Below are 6,000 nucleotides of genomic sequence, written 5' to 3'. Positions count from 1 at the left end.
CGTAAGCTAGAAGTAGCTCTATTTATAAATCATCACACATTTTTTTCCTTCAGATATTTAAGGATCAACAAAACAAACATTGTGTAATACTCTACTCCACAGATTTTGGTTTTCATGTTTCCATAGCAGGTGTGTGCGCTGTTTCTGAGTGTCATCCCAAGGTCTGTATGCTGAACTCTATAATTAAGGGCTCTTCCTGTATGTGTGCTTTTGCAGACACAGGCTGTTTCACAGTAACTGAAACAATGTAAAAGTGTTGTTAATGCACCAGATTCAAGGAGCAAAGAGGCAAAACTGGTCTGTTACCTACAGCAAGGAGGATGTGCAGAGTTGGAGATGAGAAAGTGGAGGTGTGAGCTGATTCAAGGCCAACATATGGGGGTATGCAGGCCTTAAGAAAGAAAAAAGATGGCTTTTGTTACACAACTAAGTCAGTGATTTCATAACCTTTTTTTAAGTATGAAAGACACGGAGATCTAATTAGCAGCCATAACAAAGCATAAGTGAGTACTGCCCATGTTCTCTGTCTGCCACTGATTACTGTCACACGCACTAAATGTACAGTACTGTATTTTCACCTTGATAGCATTTTGTCCCTTCTGTTGCGCTGATGTAGTACTGCTTGCCAGGTTAGGTTCTGCCATCTGTTACAGAGTGTGTAATCTGTCACTGTGTGCGTGTAGTTTGCAAGTCAGTGCCACGGTGACGTGTCACTTAGATTGCCAGACACCAGGGACCTTGTTAAGTTGTGACATGACATGTACCATTATTCTGTTAGCCCATGTGCAATAATACTTTCATGTATATTGCACCTGGTTTCAGTACTTTAAGTGTACTTTGTTACAGAGCTATTAGACACCATTATGGTTTACTGCTTCTATTGGGCCTTACTGGGTTTAAGCTAAAAGAGGGAAAATATATGTGAAAATGCAACATGTGGCTGACTCAGCTGTTCACAGCTCCTGCCTTTATGTGGGAAAAGTCTTTCACAGTCCATGCAAATGGACTGATTAATTACTTTGCTGATTTAAAGTAATTTAAAAAAGATTACTATTGTAGGTTACAAACCATATTTGGCCGACAACCTTGGAGTACTTGAGTCTTTTTCCGTCAACTTGAAAATGAAAACAGATATTTGCTGTAATAGGACTCTTGTCCTGTCAGTTATTAGACTGCAGTTCTGCTCCTCAATTAGAAGCTATTTAATAATGGTCACTGCATTTAGAAACTAATGAGGTGCCCAGTTTAAGAAGTCTTAAGCAAAATAAATGATGTACAGTACGTGGATCAGGCTGCCGACATTAGTGTGATTAGTTCTGGCTGCTACAGAATAGAGAGGAAGACAGAATTTGGGGAACGGTAAGGGTGAACAGATGACAAATAAGTGAGAGAGATAGCTTCCTCTCACACTATGGTATGTGATCTGGTCTGCTGCATTACTCAACAATGCATTTTCTATGTAGTCCTCCACTCCCTCCCTCTCTCCACTCTCTGTAAGCAGTAATCTCCGGTCGCTCTCACTGCCTCGCAGCTTTCTGCCCTGCCACAGCGCATCTCTCTCTCTCTCTCTCTCTCATTCTATCTCTCTCTCTCACTCTCTCTCCTTTCGGCTCTACTTTCTCCCCAGTGAGGATGACAACCCCGAATTTGATGAACCAGCGAAGCTCTCATTCCAGCTGGTGGCTTCTGAGGGAGACCCCACATGAATGGGCTTACTGGACGAGGAGGTGCCGCGTCTAAGGAGCTTCGTAGGAAACCTGTCAGCTGTAGCAGTCGCTGAGTGAGTGTTATACTATTTTACTTAGGGTTTCTGTCAAGGATAAAGAATGAGTGAGGGTGATGACTGGATCGGGGAAAGAATGAAACCAGGATTTTATTGCTTTTCAGGTGTGACAGTGCATTATTTCCCCTTTAAGCATGTTGGAACCATTAGTTGACTGATTGATTGTCTGACACTACAGCTGAGGATTTATAGACTTATGAGATAACTAAGGCAGCGTTGAGCTTACGCAGCAGCTGTATCCCGTCTGTCAGGGCTGAGCACTGTTCTTGGTCACGACACTGAAATGCTGTGCCTTTGTTTGCCCATCTCTCTTCATCGCTGTGCTTACTGTAGCATACACTCATACAGATGGCTATCACTCCCTAGGGTTGTGTTCAAACTCACCATTGTTTGTAAATGGTCAGATTACGATCGCATCAGGCTTTTCCAAACATCTATCTATACTAAGAGTGGGGAAGTTTTGAAACAAAGTTGACATGACTATTTATCATGTAAGGATTTTTCAGATGATCTTAGCTCACTTTAACAATCCACTTGGCTGTAATAGTTATATGTAAAAAGATCTGAAATAACAAAGTCTGATAAAGTCAGAAAAAGTGTAACAAGATGAAGGCTGTGGTTGGTGGAAGGCATCTCTATGGTAACAGCAGGTTATGCCAAGGTTAGAAGAGAGGTGAAGGAAGCTTGCAGCTTCTTTCTGGCGCACATTTAGGTGGATTGCAAATTACGTTACTGACGGGACTTAAGAGGATCAGCAAAACCGAATATTAATGAGGAAATTATGAAAGAAAACAGAGGAAATTTACATACAATAAACTGTGTAAAAGTATTAAACACAACTCAAACCAGGGAGGGGGGGATTTCTAAACTTCATCTATAGTATTCTGATTATATTTAATTTAAAACAGTTCATCAGGAGGGTTGGTTTGTTGGAGTTTCATCTCTAGTTTCCTGTTTGCGGAGGCAGGCCAGTCTGATGGTAGAGGGCAAAGAAAGAATAGAAGACACCGAGAAACTCTCGGCAGTAAAGATCTTCCAATGTTAATGCGACCAGCGACGAGAGAGAGTTCGCTGCACCACATCCTCAAGTGTCATTTCCCCAAAAGGCTCCTTTAGAAGCCCACACTGATCCTCTTTGTCATTTGGATTTGAAGTATAACGATGAGCTAGATTTGTGAAGTGGTTTTCCAAATGCTCAGCATAAATTGTGACATTCATTCAATTTGATCGCCGAAAATGGCTGTCTCTGGAGCTCCAGAGCATTCAGTAGCTAGTCCGTAGCACTGATGGAGCTAGTTAAAAGTAAAAGTGTTTTTGGTGCCACGTCGTGAATGTAGGACAGTTATCACCATCAATGAAGGTTTTAGGAAGGCTAACCAGTCAGTTAGTGATTAAAGTCTAACTGTGGTCTGCACATTTTAACATGGCAGCAGATCTATCTACAACTGGCTGCTTGGTAACTGGAAGCATTGAACTGCAGCTCTGAATACCATTTTAACTGTTTCAGGGTGGAATTTTCCTATAAAGCTTATGTAACAAATGATATTTCTGGCCAGTGTTTATTTTGAATGTGCTAGTTCTTCATGCTGCAAGTATAAAAACCTCTAGTGTCACTTGAATTGCCTTAAAACCTCTATCTTATGGAAAATAGTATCTTATATCAATTTCTGATATTCCCATGCACTAGGCCTATGATGGACCTTCAAATTAATATTACTGTAGTCAAGCACCAAATAACATGGATAAGGCTATATTAGTAGTAGCCTTCAAAACTAAAATGCTAGCAGGAAACTGTGGAGCTAGAGAGCCTTGCACTGGGGTATTGTTAATTTGTCGTTGTCATGACAATCAGCATAAAATCTCACAGTATACATGGAAAAGATGGCCTGAAAGACCAACTTAGAGGGAAGTGGTTGAAAGAAAGACATTGAGCTTGTTCTTAGGGAGAATCTGTGCCACTACAAAGTTGCAACAGGTCTGTGATTCACCGCTGCCCATACAGTGGCCGTGGCCCTTGGTCACCTAGACTGAATGTGGAGCAACACCATGACTGGGATGCAACCTCTCTCCACTCTCCTCCTCTTCAACAACTCTGACTCACAGCCCAGCACGCATTATTCAGCCCACGAAAAAGAGCTCTTCGAATGAAGCCAGTGTTCTTCTCGGAGCTCTCATTTGTCTCATTTAAAGTTTTTCTGGAGTTGTTTTGATTGCACTAGCACGCCAAACTATGTTCAGGGTTTGAACACTGTTAAGTTTGAACAACACAAATCTAGAGATGTTCAGTAGATATAGACTGGCTAGCTCAGAGGTCAAACTGTCTTTCCCGTTGTTGCAATGAGGTTTTAAAAGTATAGTTATTAGTAATTGCTTTCTGGGAGCTAATTATTGCTGAGGAGGAGCCCAGCTGCACAGTCTGTTAGCTCAGCTGATTATGGGCAGTCAGCTAGCACTCGAATTTTAGAGGAAGACAGCCAGATCTGAATCCCATCTGGTGCCTCATGCTCGGATGGCACCCCTAACCACCAACTTTACCACTGGCTGGCTGCTGATGAAGTTCTCCACATTGTTAAGAAGTGTCAGCACATATAGATTCATTAGTGGCTTTGAGCCTCTTAGACCTACGAGCAGACATGAACCAAAGGCACAGAAATCTTCTGTGCCTCTCTGAGTCAAAACAATTTCACAGGAGTGAAAATCTTTTGGGGATCACACTTGCAAAATTGTTTTTCTAACCGCACTGTCACCATTGAATACAAATGGGACTTTTTGACATCTCATATAAACTATACAGAGGGAACACGCGCCTCTGACGTGATGTGCTTACAGGCTGAAAAATCATCAGGTGCATGAGGAAGCTAACCTCATGCATCATCACCCATTACAAGCCACCTGCTCCTGCATCATGTTGTGCCAGTGAAACTTGAACTCTAGGCTGATGCAGCTTGGGCACATGCTGCGTGGCCTGTTGTGATACCGGACAGAACACTCAAAAAAAAAACCTTGAAGCATGATGATTACAGAATGTCAGATTTCCGGAGGAAGTATTAGTAAGCACCAGCAGCGTCTCTAGAAGTTCACAGTGTGTGTTGTTCATCTGCATAGTGTGCATAGCTTAGCTTCCACTTAGAAATCCATGCAGTCTTCTGGTAAACATCCTGATTATGGAAAAAATAGCAAAATTTCACTAACAGAGTATTGTCAAGAAATGGAAGTGTTCCTGCTATGTTCATTTCTTTAGAGACATTACCAGCCATCTAAACCCTAAGCTTAAACATTATCTGTACATATTCTGACTTCATTATTTGAAATTTTGCTATCTTTAATATGACCATCCCCCACTGCAACAGCATTTATATGGCAGAAAATCAGAGGAACCAAACTAGATGCCCTTAAAACGAAATAATAAAGCATTTAAATAGTAAATTAAATCTCTTATGAGCACAGTGCAGCGGCAGTAGAGCACATACAGTAGTTGAGCTTGAGCCGAGCTTGTTACTGTAGCGAGGAGTGGGAGGTGAGCCTGTGCTTTTAATAGACATCCTGCCTCTGCCACTCATTCTTGTGCATGCTACTTGATCACAAAAGCTGCCAAATATATCCAGTGGTGGTAAAAGAGGCTGTTGTTGTGAACACAAGCAGGCTATTTTTAGTCTCTGCCAGGAGAGAATATATGATCACGTATTTGATCAGCACAGTGGTTTGCTTACTAAATATCTAAGCTGTGAACAGCATCCTTTATCTTCTAGTCATCTGTGGTATCATGTTAATGGAGTAAGTGTTAATGTATAAAGTGTCGCTGCTCTGGAATGACTGTGTGCTATGTGAATTTCGCAAGTCTTCAGTGCTTGTTTGATAAATGCTATTTTTGGTATGAAAGTGAGCATTTGAGTTGAGATTTAAAGTGTATGTAATCACGGTACATTTGCCCGAGTCACTACATGCAGTAAACAGGATTTAATCTAGTTTTGGTTTGATAGTTTTGACAATATACCACTTATTTACTTTTTAAATATGTAGCCACATAGACACATGAATTCTGTTATGTATGGTCACAGGAAATATCCCAACTGACTTATGGAATAAGTCATCTATACAGTATGATTATGAAAGGTAAGTGTTTTACATAAGAGCACTGAGTCAGCCCTTCATATTTCAAGAGAGGATAAGCAGAAACTGTTTATTGTAATGTGTCTCTAACTGCTATCCGTTCACTC

General features: G+C 41.2%; 1 protein-coding gene across 8 annotated transcripts in view; it reads left to right on the top strand.

Moving 5' to 3' along the window:
• The first annotated feature begins 1,465 nt into the window (after positions 1-1,465).
• citb (citron rho-interacting serine/threonine kinase b) overlaps positions 1,466-6,000 on the top strand; it is a 50,015-nt gene continuing 45,480 nt past the window's right edge. For 4 of the 8 annotated variants that reach the window (XM_084947090.1, XM_084947089.1, XM_084947086.1 and 1 more), the window contains exon 1: positions 1,467-1,780. The gene's annotated coding sequence lies outside the window, so the exon portion shown is untranslated. Of the gene's footprint in view, positions 1,781-6,000 lie in introns of all 8 variants that reach the window. The other 4 variants (XM_084947085.1, XM_084947083.1, XM_084947084.1 and 1 more) reach the window with 2 other exon arrangements.

This window comes from Perissodus microlepis, chromosome 12, assembly GCF_051167445.1.
Source record: "Perissodus microlepis isolate ML-2025 ecotype Zambia chromosome 12, ASM5116744v1, whole genome shotgun sequence".
Taxonomy (NCBI): domain Eukaryota; kingdom Metazoa; phylum Chordata; class Actinopteri; order Cichliformes; family Cichlidae; genus Perissodus; species Perissodus microlepis.
The sequence above is the reverse complement of the archived record's forward strand: the minus strand, read 5'-3'. Positions and strand labels throughout refer to the sequence as shown.